Raw genomic sequence first — 21,400 nt, 5'->3', positions numbered from 1 at the left:
AACCGCTCTATATTTGATCCGCTTTCACTTTCCTAATATGTACCTTTCAATATTGTGAATGAGAATACTATTGTTGTTCTCACGGCTAAAATAACAAGAATGTGAAGGCTTCATATATTTTTTTTTCTAAACAAAAAATTATTTAATAAGAAAATGGTGGATGGTAGCCAATGGCGGAACACATAGATAACTTCAACACTGACAAATCAGTTGTGTTCTACTAGCATAAAGTTTGATGATGAGGTTCGGGCACAGATGCAAGGCTCATCCCCCGATTAGGGAATTGGTTCAATAGGGTAGGTTCAAGGGTCGGTCGACCCTTTCTATTGAGTTACGGTTGCCGCACAATAGGAGGGACTCCCCTCTTAGTTATCTATTATTATATATAAGTAGTTTTCTTTAGTTAGGGTTAAATTTTTGCTTTACTTTCTTCCATTGGCATCATTCTCCCTTGCTAGGATTATATTCGAGGACATATGATGCTTCAGTTGTATCATGCTCCAAAGTGGAGTTTATCTCCTCGTATCCCCTCCCTTTTCCCCTACTCCTACTAGCAGTCAGCTACTCCCTACGCCTACCGCACTCATCCTCTTCCCTGTAACCTACCCCAAACCACTCCTACTTGCACCTGACTCCTCCCTACCCTACAACCCTTATGCTCCTACCTGTAATCAGTCCACACCACCCACTACCTGTAGCTGGCTACTCTCAGTCAACCCCTGCCCCCTATCCACAACCAACTGGCCTAACTCGCAACCACAACTCCCCTTTTCCACCCACAGCCACACCTCTAAACCTTCCCCTCATACCCGTGTTTTAGCCACCAACCGCAGCCAACACCTCTGACCCACCCTAGCGAGGGTTTATGAATTGTTTAATTGTGACTGTTATTTGTTTTTCAGCAATAAAAGCTTGCTTCTCATTGTCGTTTTGGGTTAGCTCAAGTATCTTTTGGTATCAGAGCTAGCATAACCCTAATCCTATCCTAAAAGGTTTCTAGCATCCACCATACCCCAAATCCACCTGCACCCCCAAAAAATCTCTTTGTTCCCTATTTCAATACCCTCTTCCACTCCCACCAATCGAAATCCTAACCATGCCACCAAAAAGACACGTGTCAGAATTTACACGTGAAAAAATACGAGAGATCAGCCGACTTCAGCAAAGGATTGTGAAGATTGATGACGGAACCCAGGAGAAATTGAAGAGGAGAAAGATACGAGAATTTGAAACCCTTCATAGGAAGGACTTAAGTGATAGGAGGACAAGCCATGACGCTTCGGAATTCATTATCAGAGAAGGTCGAGAGCGGACAGAGATTTCAAAGTGAAAGTATATCTACCGGATTTCACGGGTGGGATGGATCTAGATGATTTCATTGAATGTTTGCAGTAGGTTGAAGGAATCTTCGAGTACAAAGAGGTGTCAAAGGATAAGAGAGTGAAGCTCGCGGCCATCAAATTGAAATAGAGCATTTATTTATGATGGGAAAATTTATAGAGTCAAAGAGAGAAGGAAGTGACAAGTTTACCAGATGGGAAAAGAAGAAGGAGAAACAGAGAAAATACTTATCTCCCCACTACAGTCAAGAAATGTTTCTGAGGCTCCATCACCAACAACAATAAGAACTACTAAAACGGGCAGATTTAGTGTGTTATTTTTTGCAAATATTTTTCAATATTATCAAATACACACAACATATACAACAGTAAATATGCAATTTAATTGCAACAAAAATAACTTTAGTGAAAATAGTTTTATCTTTTTTTAAAAATATTTAATCTATCAAATCTCCTAAAAATAACGCAAGTATACGTATCGCTCAAGTAATAAAGGGCTTTGACGGAGCCCTAGATATCAATCCCACGGGGAAGTTGGAAATGTTTTTAAATAAATTCTTAAGATTATAATACAAACTATAATTTTAAACTACAAAAATGAAGTACGAAATTCGAATCTAGAGTAAATGAGTGAATGTTAAATAAAATGAAGTTAAAAGACTAAGTTAATTAAACTAATTACTAAACTTTCAAATGTAAAATTATGAAAACTAAACAAAGTTTTTGTGGCGAAGAGTTCAAATTTAAGAAAGCATCATTCCCCTTTACAATGAATATATGAATTGTGAAGAAATTAAAATCATTTAAAAATATATATATAAATTGTTTTGTGTCAAATAGAAGCAATCATATTTTTTACCCTCTTCCAAGTGCATAAAGAACATTGACTAATCTAGAGTTTAGTCCCTATTTCTGTGGTTAGGCCCCAGTGATATGTTGCCTCTCCCTTAATCAGATAACTACTTTTGTTGTTTTTGAGAGGTTGCCAGAGCTAACAATCTCGCATTAGTTTCCACTCAATTGGACCAAATTGGAGATTTTAATCACCAAATTGGGAATTAGACCAAATTGGGAATTTTAATCTGTCACCTTAAAATTTCCAATTTTGCATCCAACAAAGTATATTTTCCTATTTATTTGCACTCAATTACATGGATGACATCCTCTCCCATGGAATCAAATGTAACTCTCAATATGTTGTAAAAATCACAACTTTTTCCGAACATATGTTTCTCAACACATTTTAATATTTCAATTGATTATATCAAAAAGTAAATGAAGATCAGAGTTCAAATCATCACAAATTATTGACATTTAAAACGATATAAAACAGCGTCAATTTTTCATAAAATCATATCTCAAAGTATGAAGAAGGATAAAGAAGGCTACTCATAATTCATGAGAATGATACAACAAAACACAGAATTCATATATAAAAACAAGTTTACAAAACAAAGAAATAAAATAACACAACTTATCTCGCAATCTTTCCCAAACAAATTCCTACAAGTTCTCTTCAAGCAATTTCCCTCTTTACAAGCACTCTCAATGCTTAATCAAAAATTGGTTTTACTTGAATCAACTTAAGGAAAATGCTTTATTACTTTCTCTCTCCTCTTACAATCCTTGAAGAAAATCTTCAAGTCATTTACTTTCTCTCTCCATACTCACGCCCCTCTTCTTCTCTCCACGCCACCACTCTTGCATGCCCTAAACTTCCCTCTCTTCTATTAGAAGTTGTCTCCCTCCAAAAATGAATTCAAAATTCCCTCCAAAAATTCCATCCAAAAGTCAACTTTTTTGAAATCAAAAGATATGTCTATTGATCCAAGAGACATCCCTTCATAAAAAAAACCTCTTAAGTGTCTAGATATATTGAATAACTCTATGGGATGTTTAGAACATGTGTCCATTTCGAAATTTGCGCAGAATTCATCCTGAACCACCTTAATCCGCAAAAAGTCGTCTCTGGCACTTCAGGCGCTGGTTCTGGCGCATCCTGCGCCAACTTGCTTAAGACCGCGTTGTTCTGGGTTTTGATGCTTCGGGCGCCATCTCTCTGTCAAATGGGGCTTTAGGCATCAGTTCTGGCACTTCAGGCGCCAGCTCTCTATAAAGTGACGCTTTAGGCTCCAGCTCTCTATCAAATGGCGCTTCAGACGCCAGCTCTCTGTAAAGTGGCGCTTCAGGCTCCAGCTCTCTATCAAATGGCGCTTCAGACTCCAGCTCTCTATCAAATGGCGCTTCTGGCGCTTCAATTGCAGTTTTGGCTCTTCAGGCGCCAAAATCTCAAAATTTGTCATTTTGCTCCAAATTTCGTATTTTTTTGTTATTTTTGCTCCAAATGCCTAAAATTGATATAATTACAACAAAAATATGAAAATACACTACTTTAAAATGCAATATCACCAAAAATAAGCATAAAAAGTTTAATTAAAACAACATATTATTTTGGTGTATCAAAATCTCTCAAACTTAAATGTTATTTGTACTCAAGTGACACTTTTATTATATAAAAGCATATGATTAAGGAAAGAGATTAACTTATAACTTCTATACTTTAGTTTAGTAAATAACATAGTAAAATTCAAGAAAAACCTTTAATAACTTAAATTCAAACTCTAAGTCTAATGGTACTTAGTAATTAAATTTAAGATTTTTGAATATCTATTCATTTCAAGAAAAAATATAATGTCACATCAAGAATACTTAGAACATTCATATTAGAACATTCATATGAAAAAGAATTTCATGAAGATTTTACTAGTAATGTTGTTAATAGTACAATATAAATTTAGAAAATGTGATAAAGCTTTTTCATTAAGTTGATTCAAGTGAAGTCAATTTTTAATTAGGCATCTCCTCCATTTTCTCCTCACTCATTTTCCTTTTCTTTTCTTTTCTTTTCTTTCTCTTATTTCTTCTTCTTTTTTTATTCAGGATATTTTTAATCTTTTCTTTTATTTTTTTTAAGTGATGATTATTATATCTAGATAGCCTTTAATAATTTTGAACTTCACTATCATTTTATTAAAATTAAAACTCTTTACATTTCTTCATTTTATAAATTTATATTAGTTTATGATTTTTCATAAAGTTTCACTATTTTCTTCTTACATGAAACTCTAAAATTCTTAATACTTCAAAAATACAAGTTTTTTTACTTTAAATAGAAAAACATAGTCTTATCTTATCATATCAAATATATTTAACTTATAATTGACCTTCATCATTAAAAACTTTTACCTAAATTTATCATAATATTTAGAAACATAAGTATAGTCATTTAAAGTTAAATCTTAATATCTTTGGTCATGTTAAATTAATTTTTAAAATATAGCTAATTGAGGACAAATAAAATTTAGTTTACTTCTTTTTAAGTTTACTTCTTTAAAATTTAGTTTACTTCTTTTTAAAAGAAATTTTTCTTTCCCCGAAACTTAAATTATTAAGTAATTTAAAAATATTCATTATAGAATTTAGTTGGTAAAAGAAGACAATAAATGCATAAAGAAAAAAACTAACTTGTAGAAGATTTCTGAGCACGAAACTGGGCTCTGACATACTGCAAGTACTAACTTTAAAAGTGCATACAGGCTTTAAAGCATTAAATGAAACATAATACATTTTAAAGGATTTATTAAAAATTGAAACAGAAAAAAAAACTGAAAATACTAAAAATGCAGAAAAAATAAAAACTTACAATTACTATTACAAATTAGATCCACAACACATCATTAAAATAAAAGTTCTTACTACAACAATTTTAAAATGAAAACTAATAACAACCAATAAAAATAACAAACAAACATCAAAAAAACTAACTCCTAAGATATCAATCTTCATCGTCTTCCTCATCATCATCATTATCTTCTTCTTTTTTTTCTTCTTCATCATGATTTGAAGCATAATGAGTGAAGCTAGGGCAAGTTGGAAATTCCACATTATACTCACCCTTAAGATATCTAACCATAGCCTCCTCATAAGCTATATCATGTTGAATTCTCCTATGCTTATATTCATCATTGTAAGCATTCAGTGCTTCAATTCCTCCAATCTTATTCTGCATATTCACAATATCCATTTGTTGAATAATGAGCTGCTTCATAATACTTTCAAGTGAAGTAGTGCGAGAAGTAAATGCCTCTGCAGCTGATGTTAAGGGTCTATCACTACCTCCACTCCTAGACTCAAAAAATGGTTCAACTCTATGAACCATATGCTTCCCAATAGGATTTTGTGGCTACAGTTTTTCCTCATTTCTATGAGACTCTACTCCTAATTGCTCACATAAAGTGAAAATTAGGTCAGGGTAACCTAAACCACTAGCTGTACACTACTAGCTATACTCCGAGCATGATGAACTATAAGAGCACCAACATATATTGTCTTCATTTCCTGAATGCAGAAGTTTAGCACAGCTCTATCCTTCGTTACTTCGCTCAAATGATTTGTTGGCAGTAATTTAGCAGAGATGAAGTAGTGTCATACCTTCGACTGAATAGTTATCATGGAAGTGGAGAAGTTAACTTTCTTATTATTTTTAATCTTAATTTTTAATCTTACATTTTTAATCTTACATTCTCCTCTTCCATCAGTCAAAAAAGAAAACACTTCATCCAGTGATGAATCAGTCATCATGAATGCAGCATATTCAAAATGATATACATTTCTCAATCCATAAAATACATTGATCATTTCTCTTGAAAACTCGAATTGCTTACCTCTCACCAAGATGTGATCATCAGTAGTGAGTCGCAAGTTAGCATAGAACTCTCGGATCATAAGCACAATAGCTACTGCAGTGAATTAGCAAAACCTCTCCAAATTTCTGTTGACAATCAACCTCTCGATCTCGTCACCCAGATTAGCAAATGCCCGTTCCTGGATCGGTTTTCTCGATTCCATTCGAGTATTACAACAGTGGTGGGCTTTGAAATTGACAAATTCCCTCACGTCAAAATCTCTCGTCGGCTTTCCTCTCTTTACTCGTGGAGCCATCAGAATTTCTATAAAAATCCAAATAAATCACAAAATCAAAAATTTAACTCCCTAATTAAAATTATTTGGTAAGAGACTTTTCACCATGGGTTTTCTTCAAGTTTTTTCCATAAAAAATCCCAAATTTCGGGTCTCCCATAATGTAAGAACAATCCATGGTGAAAATAAAAAATTTTTAAGTTAAAGTGAAGCTCTTACCAAGAGAAGATGAAATCTAAAATCTAAAAACTTTGGCCTTCGGGCCTTCGAAATCTTCTCTAATGCACACAATGTGAAGCCCTAGGTCACGGTTTAGAGGTAGGAGACGACCCAAACAGTAAAAATGGTGTTTCACATGGTAATTACGCGATTTTTTAGGCAATCTAGCGCTTTCGGGAATTTGACGCTTCAGCCGCCAATCTGGCGCATCATGCGCTAACTCTGTCAAATGGCGCTTCAGGCGCAAACGCCTTAATTTTTTCAGATCTCGTTTTTTAAGAAAATCTGTTGCGTATCGTTTTACATCAACCTCTAATTAACTCAAATAAACATTTATACTCATTATTAAATAATTTTCTAACACAACTTTCACAAACAACATAAACTCACTTTTATATATAAAATCCGCATTATTACAAACTAACAATTTTCAAGCCAACAAATATCTAATTTAGTGTCCAAAGCAAACCAAACATCCTAACACTGATTTCTAAAATATTGAAATATTAAACACAAACATAAATAGAGTTCAACAATGAAAGTAATGCAATCCAGCACAACATAATAACTAAAACAAGCAGTACTAGACAAAACGTTTCGTGCAAAGATTAAGTTCAAACATCTTCGCTCTCATCATCTGGATATTTCCCATAGATTGATAATGCACGTAGAAGCTGTAGAAAGGTCAATAAGGAAATTCATCAGTTGAATCTTCTTCAATCCAAGCATGTTTCTCGAACATATGTACTAAACCATCTTCAATACATCCATTATGTTCAAAATGTTCATTTAGCCTTCAATCCAGATGGTCCAATATTTCAGAAATATTCACAATTGCATGCATAAGGTTCTATACCTCTTTTTCTATCTTCTTGATCTTTTTAAAAGTCCGTTCGAATTGAAATAAGTCTGAATATGTGATGAATTCTGGGATGTTTGATCCATCAGTACATTCATATCATTTTCATTTCTCATTCCAATACAGTTGCATTAGACTTCTGGGTCCATCGGCTTCCAAGGAAGAAGCACTTCTTTCTCAACTTTCATAAGGTACTTTTGATTGACCGCATAGTAGGAAAATAGTGGATGAATGTCCCAGTTCAATAGCAGATCTATTAAAAATCAAATCCAAAACCGATTTCACAATTATTGCACCAATATCAATAGGTTTTCCAATTTGAATACACTAATTAAGAATAGCACTCTCCTTGGTTACCTTACTGATTTTCATAATAGGGAGTAATTTTGATGCAATAAAGAAAATGTCACGCCTTAGATGCAGGATTCAACAATGATGAAGAAAACTTACATTTCCATCATCTCTGACCTTTCAATTTGCATCTTCATCCGTAAGATATCGATAAGGTTCATTTATATTATCTCTTGTAGGGGTAAAAATTACATAGTGGTAAATAGGGACACTTTCAATCATAAACATCTCGTTTATTCTTAAAGGAATGAATTGCACAAATCTGCCTCGCACATAGACAATTATTTAGTTGATTCCATATAGATTTGCATAAAATTCTTTCACCACAAAGACAACTACAGCGGTAGCAGTGTATCAAATCACTTCTCAGCGTCTCTGCACAATAATCTCTTTCACTCGAGTATTCGGTGTGTTGAATCCTCGATTCACAAATCTCATTTTTTTTATTAGTCTCTGAATTCGATCATGTAACTTCTACGCATCGAAACTGACAAACTTTCTCCGTTTGAAAATTTCAAATTTCGCGAAATTTTTAGAGTGGGAAGCCATAAGATGAAAACTAGTGACTCTTCCCTCATTTTCGCTCTTAAAAAATACTTTGAAATCAGTTTTTCGAAGTTATAAGGAGAAGAACAGCCAAAAACCACCTTTTGAAACGTTTTAAGTCATTTTTGTTGCCGCGACGCTTCAGGCGTCAATTCCAAAAAATTCGTCATTTCGATTTCAATCCAATAAATTCTCAAATATTCCATAAAAATAGGTAAATAAAGATATTTTTAAATATTTTTTTAATGTCAAATTTCTCAAATACACGGAATCTATAAAAGTACAAAAATAAATATATGTTAAATATTCCGAACAAAAACATAAAAGCAAAATGAACAACGATAAATATGGATTGCCTCCCACAAAGTGTTTTGTTTAATGTCGTCAGCCCGACATTTCTAGTCTTTATTCTGGGTGACCCAACAATATAGTATCTTTAAAAACTGGTCTTTGACCATTAAAATATGGTTTCAATTTGTGTCCATTCACTTTAAATATCCTTTCAGTCTTGGGTTTTTCAATATTAACAACTACATAGGGATAGACATTTATAATTCTAAATGGTTCTTTCCACCTAGACTTCAGTTTTCCAGAAAATAATTTCAATCTTGTATTGTATAATAAAATTTCATGTCCAAGTTTGTCCAGGTTCAAATTCTTTTCTTTCTTTTCTTATTATCTTTCGATCATGTCATTCTTTCATTCTTTCCTTATAAATCCTAGCATTATCGTAAGATTCATTTCTAATTTCTTACAGCTCATTTAATTGTAATAATCTTTTCTCAACAGCATCTTTCAAATTGAAATTGAATTCCTTAATAGTCCAATAAGATTTATGTTCCAATTATACTGGTATGTGACAAGTCTTTTCAAAAATTAATCTATACAGAAACATTCCTATAGGTGTTTTATAAGTTGTCATGTATATTATAATACAATATCTAATGTAGCAAACCAATCCATTCTATTAGGATTCACAATTTTTTTCAAAATTCTTTTAATTTCATGATTAGATAATTTTGTCAAACCACTAGTATGGGGGATGATAAACAGTTGCAAGTGTATGCATTATATTAAATTTTTCCACCAACCTTATAATTGTTGCATTCCTAAAATGAGATCCTCCATTTATAATGATTATTCTCGGCATTTCATATCTTCTAAAAATATTTTTGATTAAAAATTTTGAAATACTCCGAGCATCACATCGAGGTAAAGCAATTGTTTCAATCCATTTTGAAACATAATCCACTGCAATCGATATATACACATTTCCAAATGAATGTATAAATAGTCTCATAAAATTCAATTCTCATGCATCAAAATTTTCAATTTTTGAATTAAAATTTAGAGGCATTTCATTTCTTTCTGAAATATTACCTACTATCTGACGTCTATCATATATTTCTATATATATATATATATATATATTAACATCTTTAAATAGAGTAGTTCAATAAAATTCAGATTGCAAAATTTTATGAACAGTTCTATAATTATCAAAATGACCTACAAACTCAGAATCATGACATTTTTTAATAATTTACTGAATTTTTTTATAAGGCATACATCGTCTCAATACTAAATTTTTGCATTGTTTGTACAAATATGGGTCATCCCAATAATAAGATTTTACATCGTGAATGAATTTTTTTTCCTGTTGTTTTGTCATTCCATGTAATAAAATATCACTAATAATATAATTCACAATATTAGCATACCAAGGTATTTCTCATCCTTTTACAGCATAAAGTTATTCGTCGAAAAAAATTTCATTAATTTCTTTTTTTCCAAATCAAGTATTTCTTCCTGTTCTAGCCTAGATAGATAATCGGCAATTTAATTATCAGTCTCTTTTCTACCGACAACTGCAAAATCCAACTCTTGCATCAAAACTACTCATCTAATTAATATAGGTTTCACATCCTTCATTCTTTTGCATCAAATATTTAATAGCATAATGATCTGTATGCACTATACATTTAGTTCCAATTTAGTAAGGTATAAATTTATTAAAAACATAAACAATGGCTAATAATTCTCTTTCAGTAGTGTAGTTAATTTGATCATCATTAAAAGTCTTACTAACATAGTATATGACTTTAAAACTCTTTCCATATCTCTGTCCTAAAATAGCTCCAATTGCATAATCACTTGCATCACACATTAATTTAAAAGGTTTCTCCCAATCAGGTGAAACAATTATAGGAGCAGTGATCAATTTTTCCTTCAAAGTTTCAAAGGTTTTAAGAGAATCTTGGTAAAAGTCAAATTTTGTATCTTTTTCAAAAATTGACATAAAGATTTTGTAATTTTTGAAAAATCTTTAATATATCGTCTGTAAAATCTAACATGTCCTAAAAAGCTCCTAACTCCTCATACAGTAGAAGGTGGAGGAAAGTTTAATATAACATGTAATTTTGCAGGATCTACTTCATGTCATTTTCTGAAATTTATGCTCAAACATAATTCCTCCTGCAACCATAAATTGATATTTTTCCTAGTAATTGATATTTTTCCTAATTGATATTTTTCCTAGTTTAATACAAGATTAGTATTTTCACATCATTCTAGAACTTTTTCTAAATGATTTAGACATATTTCAAATGAAGTTTCAAATATAGAAAAATCGTCTATAAAGACTTCAATCCATTTTTCAATTAAATCACTGAAAATATACATCATACATCGTTAAAATGTTGCAGGTGTGTATGTTGCAGGTGTGTTACATAATTGTTGCAGGTGTGTTACATAATTCAAAGGGCATTCGCCGAAAAACAAAAGTTTCATAAGGACTAGTAAATGTTGTTTTCTCGTGATCCTCTGGAACAATAGATATTTAATGATAATCGGTATATCTATCTAGAAAACAAAAATATCTATGCCCAGCCAGCCTATCCAACATCTAGTCCAAAAAGGATAAAGGAAAACGATCATTCCAGGTGACAGAATTTAATTTTCTATAATTTATGCAGATTCGTCATCAAGTGACTTGTCTTGTTGGTAATTCATTATTCTCATTTGTCATAAGAGTCACACCTCCTTTATTTGAAACACAGTGAATTAGACTCACCCAAGCACTGTTTGAAATAGGATACATTATTTCAGCATCTAATCATTTTAAAATCTTTCTTAACAACTTTTTTCATCATAGGATTCAATCACTTTTGAGGATCAGCTTTTGATTTATGTTGATCTTCCAATAAAATTATATGTATGCCAATTGAAGGACTGATTCCTTTAATATCAACTAATATCTATCTAAAAACTTACTTATATCTTTTCAAAGTTTCCAACAACTGTTGTTCTTGCGTATCAGTTAATTCTGAGGATATTATAACAGGTAATGTGGATAAATCTCCTAAGAATGCATACTTTAAATGTGTAGGAAGTGTTTTCATTTCTAGTTTAGGAGGTTTCTCAAAATATGAAATCAAATTTTTGTTACTTTCTGTAGGATCTAATATTTCAAATTTTTTTTAAACATAATCCACATCTTCATTACTCACTTCCGTAGATTCATCTTTAATTTTATCTTCATCTTAATATTCGAAATATTCTTTTTCAATTTTCTTTTCGAATGTCTTCTTGAAATATTTATAGTTTAAATATTCGTTGATATCCATTCTGAAGCATTCAATCTCTTGCTATTTTGCAGAGTATCTAATTGATTTTGTAATATTAAATGTAACATCTTGATCAGTAACTCTCATAGTTGGTTCTTCTTTCTACACATCTATCAAAGCTCTTCCAGTGGCAAAGAATAATCTTCTTAAAATGATAGAAATTTTTTTATCTTTCTTCATATCCAATACAATAAAATCCACAGGAAAGATAAATTTATCAATTTTTACCAAAACATCTTCTATAACCCCTTTAGGATAGATAATCGAACGATTAGTTAACTGAAAAGTTAAAATTATAGGTGAAATATCTCCAAAACTCAACCTTCTGAAAATTGATAAAGACATAAGATTAATATTGACTCCTAAATCACATAAAGTTTTTCTAAAAAATATTTCTTTTCCAAAAAATCTTTCCCAATAGCACAAGAAATATTAAAACTACCAGGATCATTAAGTTTTTCAGGAAACTGTTTCTAAATTATAGCACTACACTCTTCACTGAGTGCAACAGTCTCATTATCTATAAACGTTCTTTTTTTATTAAGTATATCCTTCATGAACTTCACATAACTTGGCATTTGTTCCAAGGCTTCAACCAATGGAATGTTTATTGTCAATTTCCTCAATATTTCTAAAAAATTTTGAAAATTAATTATCTCTATTTTTCTGCTTCAATCTTTGAGGAAATGGAGGTAGTGGTCCTTTTACTGTGATTTTCATTGGTTTAATAAGACATTCTGACTCAAAATGAAAATCTTCACCAGATTTTTCATTTTTCACCTCATCTTTTTTTATTTCTACTTTCACTTCTTTTTAAACTCTGGTTTCCAATTCTTTTCCACTTCTCAGTTGAATAGTCTTAATTTGTTTTTTGTTCTGATCTTTAGAATTTACTTCAACATTACTATGCAACGTTTCTAAAGGTCTATTGCTAAGTACAGTAACAATACATCCCAATTGATTTTCTATGTTTCTAATTGTAGCTCCTTGACTTTGTAATTGGCTTCCCATTTGCAATATTAATTCTTCCATTGACAACTTCTCTTTACTCTGCAAATTATTAAAACTTGGAGGGTAATAGGGTTTATAAGTTGGATTCCCTTAATTATTGGAGTTTCCGAATGGGTTCGCAGCGTTGTTTCTCCATTGTGGATTTGCAGTATTAGAGTTAATTGTTACTCCAACTAAATTTTGGATGATTCTTCCAACCAGAATTATAATAATTGGCACAACAATTATTAGAACGATTACTTATTGCATTTAAAGTCTCACAAGAAGAATGAGATTCTATAATTTGTCCAAATGAGTTTTCCTCAAGCACAGGTGATGTCTGGTAATAATTCATTTCATATTGATCTATCTTCTTTGATATAGCAGTTATTTGGGCAACTAACATAAATATTGCATCAGAATCATGAATACTAGCTATGTTTTTTGGATTTACCCTTTTAGAGGACCATTGAAAATTATTAGTAGTTATCTCTTCAATTAAAGAATATGGTTCATCAAATGGTTTTGACATTAATGATCCACCAGCAGTAGCGTCAATTATCGATCTAAGATATCCAACCAATCCATTATAAAAAGTTAGAATTATTAACTAATCCGGTAACACATTGTGTGGACACTTTCTAAGGAGATCTTTAAATCCTTCTCAGACTTCATAAATTGATTCCCCTTCAAACTGACAAAAAGATGTAATATCGTTTCTAAGCTTAGCAGTTTTTGAATGTAGAAAATATTTAAATAATTTTTTTGTGATAAGTCTCCCTAAATACTGATAGATCCAGATGCTAACGAGTTTAATCAGATCTTAGACTTATCCCTTAATGAAAAAGAAAAAAGTCTAAGTCAGACGCATCACTCGACACTTCATCATATTTAAAAGTAGCACACAATTCTAGAAAAACTAACAAGGTGTAAATTAGAATCTTCAGTTGGTGTTCCTTTAAACTGATTGTTTTGCATCATTTAGATGATAACAAATTTAAGCTCAAATGAATTGACCGCTACAACAGAGTTTTGTATACTCAAATAAATTTCACATGTTGTAGGATTAGCATAATCTCTTAAAGATATCTGATGATGTTCATTTTCATTTCCTTCATTTTCATTTCCAGTTTCCAGCATTACTTAAGTTGCAAGTCATTTTGCTAAAATGATCTATCTCTTTTTTTTGTTTTCAAATTTTTCTAATAATTTTTTCTAACTCTGAATCATAAAGTATTAAATCTTCAGATCTTATACTACGCATAAACAAACACAATAAGTAATTATAAATAAGCAAAAACGCTAAAATATGAAAATATTCGAACTAAACTACAAACATTTTTTTAGTTTAAATAAAATAATTTAAATTATAAAATAACTAACTAATACTTTTCGTTATTTCCTCTGCAACGACGTCAAAAACTTAATACGGGCGAATTTAGTGTGTTATTTTTGTAAATATTTTTCAATATTACAAAATACACACGGCAGATACAATAGTAAATATGCAATTTAATCCAACAAAAATAACTTTAGTGAAAATAATTTAATCTTTTTTAAAAAAAATTTAATCAGTCAAACCCCCTAAAAATAATGCAAGTATATGTATAGCTCAAGTAATAAATGACTCCAATAGAGTCCTAGATATCGATCTCACGGGAAAGCTATAAATGCTTATAAATAAATTCTTAAGATTATAATGTAAACTATAATTTGTAAACAAGATTATAATGTAAACTATAATTTTAAACTACAAAAGTGAAGTACAAAATTCGAATCTAGAGTAAATGAGTGAATGTTAAATAAAATGCAGTTAAAACACTAAATTAAACTAATTGTTAAACTTTCAAAAGTAAAATTACGAAAACTAAACAAAGTCTTTATGACGAAGAGTTCAAATTTAAAGTGTGTATATCAAACCAAAAAAAATATATATATATATATATACACACTAATAGAAAGAGCAGCTCGTGGCTTCTTACGTGTTAATATCAAAAAGACGGTTACAATAGGTTAGTGAGAAACGTAGATCCCGCTAAAAATCAAAAAAATACATAAAATCCTAAGGGTTTCATTTTTATCAATACAACTCCACCCAAATAACTGACATATACCCTCTATGAGCATGTATATCAAAAGAAACAAAGATAATAGAATCTGTATGCCAATCAACGACATCTCGAAAGCAGGAAACCACAGTATGACCCAAAGAGTCCAAAACCTGCAACTCAAAAAGACTGAAGAAACAGTAAAGAAAAAATAAATCCAAGTGGTTAGAATAGAAATAGTGGTTCTCGCTCCTCCAACCCCCCAAGCAGCAAAGACAATCCAACCGGGTCTAAAAAGCCCACCCGTAAAACCAGTCATATTATTGTATCCCCCAAGTGTCATATCTCCAATATACAACCTTCAAACCATCATCACAAATGTAGCAAAGGAGCTGGAGCACTGGGCCTCCATGCTTAAAATATAAAACCAAACAAAAAACACCCAACACAGTCCCCCAGTCCATAACCAGAGAAAGTCCCCAGTTCCACAACCACAACCACCAACAAATAGGAAGCCCTGGGCCTCTCAAATAAAAACAGATACGATAACCACGGCCAACATCCAATAGGGAGCCCTGGGCCTTCCAAATAAAGCACAACAGATATAGCAAAGGAGTCCCAGACTTCCATGCCAATGATAAAATACTCTTCATCACAACAAACAAAATGATAAATAGCCATATTCCCAGAGCACCGGACCTCCAAATTACCCAGAGATGAGTGAGTGAGAGAGAAGTTCAGCCTAATTAAAACATGGGCCGATCCAAGCCAGTCGGCCACCCATAATTCATCAAGATGAGTCATTTGTACAAATAAAAGGAGCATCAATATTTTCACCAACCAGCAGAGTATAAAGGGTAGGGGGGAGTAGCTCCCACCCTACAAATTTGACTAGAGCCACCCAAATTAGCAAGTCAATTCGCGGGTTGATTACCCTCGCGATAGATGAAATTCCATATAACATTCATATTAGAAACTAACTCTTTAAAATCCTAATATAATAAAGAATATCTCATGGGGTGTCGGCACCAATAGTTTAAATATCAATCAAGATATGATTGTCACATTCAAAAATAATATACTTCCAACTGAGAGAATGAGCCAATAATGCAGCAGTTAAAATAGCTCGAGCCTCAGCCTAAATAGGGGAGTTCGCATGTGAAGGAGAAGAGAAGAAGAGTATACACTTTCCGTGGTGATTCCTAGCAATGCCCCCACATCCAACACTAGAGACTTTCCAACTCCGATCAATATTAAATTTAATCCACCATCTAGGAGGTGGACTCCATTTGACCAAGGTAGGTGGAGGCAGGAGTCTCCTTACCTCCAAATTCATATGCCCCAAAGCAAGAAAATAATTAATTCCCGAAAAGAAAGCTTTTTTGGAATTCCCAAATCTCCATAATTTATTAATGTAAAAAATGATATTAGTGAAAACCGTCATTTTGTTAATTTCCTTACCCTCATGAATAGTATCGTTCCGAGCCATCCAGATAAACCAACAAATGATATAAGGATAGATTTGCCAAAAGTGTTTCTTCTTACGGTCTGGATTGCAACTCAAGGTGGTGAGAAAAAGATTCCTCTCAGGAGAAACAATAGAACCAATCAATAACCCAGCCCTTCTCCAAACAAATAAAGAAAAGAGGCATGAGAAAAAGTTATGTTCAATGGTCTCCTCCACCATAAGGCACAAGCAACACCTGGAGGCTATTCTCAAAGGGGCATGAGAAAAAGTTATGTTCAATGGTCTCCTCCGCCATAAGGCACAAGCAACACCTGGAGGCTATTCTCAAACCTTTCATCTTAAGAATATCACCACAAAGTATGATAAAATGAAAAATACACCAAGACAAGAAAGACATCGACGAGGTTAAAGCTCAACTCCACACCCCCTCTCCCCAAGGGGTGTTTCGAAAATTATAACGAGAAGCATATAAGGATTTAGTAATATAGCTCGTCATGGGTAATTTCAAATAAGGAGTATCATGCAGATGATGATCAAAAGGTATAGTGGAAATGAAAGTAGCTCCCTCCAACCCCAATATATTATTAAAAAAAGGGAGAGTTCCAATGGTCGTCAATCCAAGCATATGAAACTTTGAGGTTAGAAAACCTCGTATCCCTTGTATTCAGCAAAACATGAGACCAACAATCGTGTCAGAAAGATAGGTTACCTCGACCCACCTCCCAATAAATGAAGCTTTTCGCCCAATTCCTAATAGTAAGCAGTCTCTTCCACATCGTGGAATTGCCTAACCGCCAATTCGTCAAACCATGATGAGAAAAATGACAATACTTCCCATGCATGAAGTTAGCCCATAACGATTCTTTTTTCCTGAAATTAAACCATTGCTTGAAAACATTGATATCTGAAATATGATGCAGAGATTTGAAACCAAGCCCACCAGCGCTTATGGGTTTACAAACATCTTTCCAAGGTAACCATCTTCTACCAGAATGATTTCTCACCCATAAGAACTTATTGAAACAACTTTCAAGAGTTGTAATAGTGCTCTTTTTGGGTTGGAGAACTTGAAGAATATATAAAGGAAGTGAATGAATAATATATATATTGTTTTGTGTCAAATAGGAGCAATCATATTCTTTACTGTCTTCCAAGTGCATAAAGAACATCGATTAATCCAGAGTTTGGCCCATAATTCCGTGGTTATGCTAGGAGAATACCGGCTGCCACACCAGAGCTCCCACTACTCCTCACCTAAGGGCTAACAAGCTCACATTAGTTTCCAATCAACTGGATCAAATTTTGGATTTTAATTAGTCACCTTAAAATCTACAATTTTGTATCCAACAATGTATATTTCTCTATTTAATTGCACTCAATCCCATAGATAACATCATCTCCCATGGAATCAAATGTGACTCTCAATATGTTGTAGAAATCATAACTCTTTCGAAATATATGTTTCTCAACACATTTTAACATTTCAATTGGTCAGATCGAAAAGTAAATGAAGATCGGAGTTCAAATCATCACATCACAAATTATTGACATTTGACATTTAAACCCATATAAAATAAAATTAATTCTTCACAAAATCATATCTCAAAGTAGGGAGAATGATAAAAAAAACTACTCATAATTAATGAGAATGAAACGACAAAACATGAAATTCATATATAAAAATAAGTTTATAAAACAAAGAAATAAAAGAAAAAGAACATGAAATAAAAGAACATAACTTATCTCACAATCATTCCCAAGTAAATCCCTAGAGGTTCTCTTCAAGCATTTTCCCTCTTTACAAGCACTCTCAATTTTCTCTTTAAAAAATAATAAAGAAGATATCACACTTTCCCTCTCCTCTTACAATACTTGAAGAAAATCTCCAAGTCTTTGAATTTCTCTCTCTTATTCACGCTCCTCTTCTTCTCTCCACGCCATCACTCTTGCATGTCATAGACTTCCCTCTCTTTTATTAGCTCCAAAAATGAATTCAAAATTCCCTCCAAAAATTTTATACAAAAGTCAACTCTTTTGAATTCAAAAGACATGTCTATTGATCTAAGAGGCATATCCCCTCATAAAAGAATCTTCCAAAGAGTATAGATACATTGAATAACTCCATGGGGTGTTTAGAACAAATATCCCTTTCGAAATTCGAGCAAAATTCGTCATTAACCACCTTAATCCGCAAAAGGTCGTCTCTGGCGCTTCAGGCACCAACTTGCTTAAGACCGCGTTGTTCTGGGTTTTTGTGCTTTAGGCACCAAATCTAGCACTTCAGGCGCCAGCTCTGTCAAATGGCGCTTCAGACGCCAGAATCTCAAAATTCATTGTTTTGGCTCCAAATTTCGTTATTTTTGTTATTTTTGCTCCAAATGTCTTTGTTAATTTTGCTCCAAATGACTAAAATTGATATACCTACAACAAAAATATGAAAATATCACTCGTGCAATATCACAAAAATAAGCATAAAAAGTATACTTAAAACAACATATTATTTTGGTGTATCAACTACCAGTGAAGGAGTTTGCGGTATAGTTTGAGCAGCTTCAAATGCGAGTTGGTCGAGCCAGAGGAACATATTACAACCAGATATTTGGGAGGTATAAAGTCAACTATCAGTAATATTATTCAACTGTAGTCATACTGGTCACTGGGAGATGTCCAGACCTTCACATTAAAGGTAGAGACATAGCAAAAACAAAGCCGACAATCGTCCTCATTCAGACAACCACCTACAGCTATAGCAACCAATAATGTTATATCTTGAGGAGCTGGAAAGACTGGAGAGAGGAATGACGAGATAGAACTAAGTGGAATGATGCTCAAGAAGAGTCAGTACAGTGTCTGTTAGGAGATATTTTAAGTGTCACGCTACAACACAGCCTTCAACTGCCTACGAGCTGAATTTTTCCTTCACTGAGCAAGGTGTCATCAAGGAAGTGGGTGAGAGGAAACAACAGAGGATCATGATGAGGAACATCAACTATAGGGAGATGAGAGAGATACGATTCGTAAGGAGAGTCCTACAAACTAAGTCAGAGAAGGAACATTCGTGACTAAGGCATAGCATTTTCGTTCCAACTGTAATGTGATAGCGAAGGTCTGCAACCTAACTAATAACAGTGGGAGTTGTGAGAATGTAGTTTTCACTCTGATGGTGAAGAAATTGGATTTGGCACACAGAAGCATCCTCGACGCTATTCCCTTACCTGGTTGAAAAGGGGAAATGAGATATGTGTAGATCAATAGAGCTTGGTTGAGTCTTCTATTGGAGACCAGCTACAGGAGCATGTGTGACGTGGAACCTATGAGCGTGTCTCGTATTTTTTTTGGGGTGGCAATTCTACAGCAAGGGCCGGCACATCAGGTTCAAGAACACTTAGTCCTTCAAGAATAATGGAAGATGCATGGTTCTTTTGCTCGTCAAGGACTTGAGGGGAGTAGACATCATAGAGGAGACAGTGGTTCCATGAGCCGCCTTTATTTAGTCGATACGAGAGGCCCCAGTAGCAATGGCCTATATAGTCACTACTAGCTGACTTTCAGGATGTGTTGACTGACGGCCTTCCAAAGAAGTTGCTACCATTGAGGAGCATTCAACAAGCCATAAATTTCATCCCTGGATCAGCATTGTCAAACAGGCCTGCCTACAGATTAAGAACTGAAGGGTATGAGGAATTACAACAAGTACATCATCTTGTTACGAGATGCTTGATGAGAAAAAGTGTCAGCCTATGTGTTTTTTCTGCCTTGATGGTGCCTAAGAAGGATGAATCGTGGAGGGTGTGCATTGATAGTCGAGTTATCAATAAGATCACCATTAAATACAGTTTCCCTATACCATGCATGGATGACCTCTTGGATCAGTTATATGGCGCCATTATCTTTTTCAAGATCAACTTATGCAGTGGATACCACAATATCAGGATGAGACCAAGATATGAGTGGAAGACTGCTTTCAAGACCCAAAATGGATTAGACGAGTGGACAGACGTGCCTTTTGAGTTGTCCAATGCACCCAACACGTTCATAAGATTGATGAATCAAGTATTCCGGGCTCACATTGGGGAGTTCGTAGTGGTGTATTTTAATGATATTTTTTGTATACAGCTGATCTGAGGGAGAGCACTAGCAACAACTGAGAACAGTCCTCGCGGTTTTGCGATTGGAGAAACTATATTCACACCCAAAGAAGTGTCACTTCCTGACAGCAAAAGTATGCTTTTTGGGCTATCTTGTAACTAGCGCAGGCATTCAGATGAATTCTGCAAAGATTGAAGCAATTGTAAGTTGGATGCTCCCACGGTCCTTTACCAAGTTAAGATAGTTTTTTGGACTGACATCATTCTATAGGTGGTTTATCAGGAGCTTCAGCACCATCACAACTCCCCTGACTTTTGAAAGAGAGAAATTCCAGTGGATGAAGGCGGTTCGGTTCAGTTTCGATACTCTGAAGGAGAGGGTGACTCAAGCACCAGTATTGGCATTAACAAACTTCAGACAGTTGTTTGAGGTGTAGTGTGATGCCTCAAATGTGGGATCAAAGCAGTATTGAGCCAAGGAAGCTGTCCCACAGCCTTATTCAGTGAGAAGTTGAATGAGTGCAGGAGAAAGTATTTGATGTACGTCAAAGAGTTTTATGTGATTGTGAGAGCTCGAAATCACTAGAATCACTACCTAGGGACGAATAAGATCACTTTATTTACAAATTAGGAGTTGAGGTTCTTGAACAACAAGAACAAGTTGAAATAATGATATGTTGCTTGGGTGGAGCTCTTGGCATCATTCCAATTCGTGATTAAGCACAAGCAGGAAGCAAAAATAGAGTGGCAGATGCACTGAACCACCATCATTTGTTGATCACTTCTATGCAGACTCAAGTCATAGGATTTCAAATAGTGAAGGAGTTGTAAGGGAAAGATAAAAATTTTTGGAGAGATCAAGAAGCTGTGTCAGGAGAAGCCTAC

General features: G+C 33.6%; 1 protein-coding gene across 3 annotated transcripts in view; it reads right to left on the bottom strand.

Annotated features, from left to right (window-relative positions):
* The window catches only part of LOC110030854 (alpha-glucan water dikinase, chloroplastic), a 132,960-nt gene that overhangs the window by 79,966 nt on the left and 31,594 nt on the right, over nucleotides 1-21,400 (bottom strand). The gene's annotated exons all lie outside the window — the stretch shown is intronic.

This window comes from Phalaenopsis equestris, unplaced genomic scaffold (assembly GCF_001263595.1).
Source record: "Phalaenopsis equestris unplaced genomic scaffold, ASM126359v1 Scaffold000761, whole genome shotgun sequence".
In the NCBI taxonomy this organism is placed as follows: Eukaryota; Viridiplantae; Streptophyta; class Magnoliopsida; order Asparagales; family Orchidaceae; genus Phalaenopsis; species Phalaenopsis equestris.
Note: the sequence above shows the minus strand (reverse complement) of the source record. Positions and strands in the feature narration are given on the sequence as shown.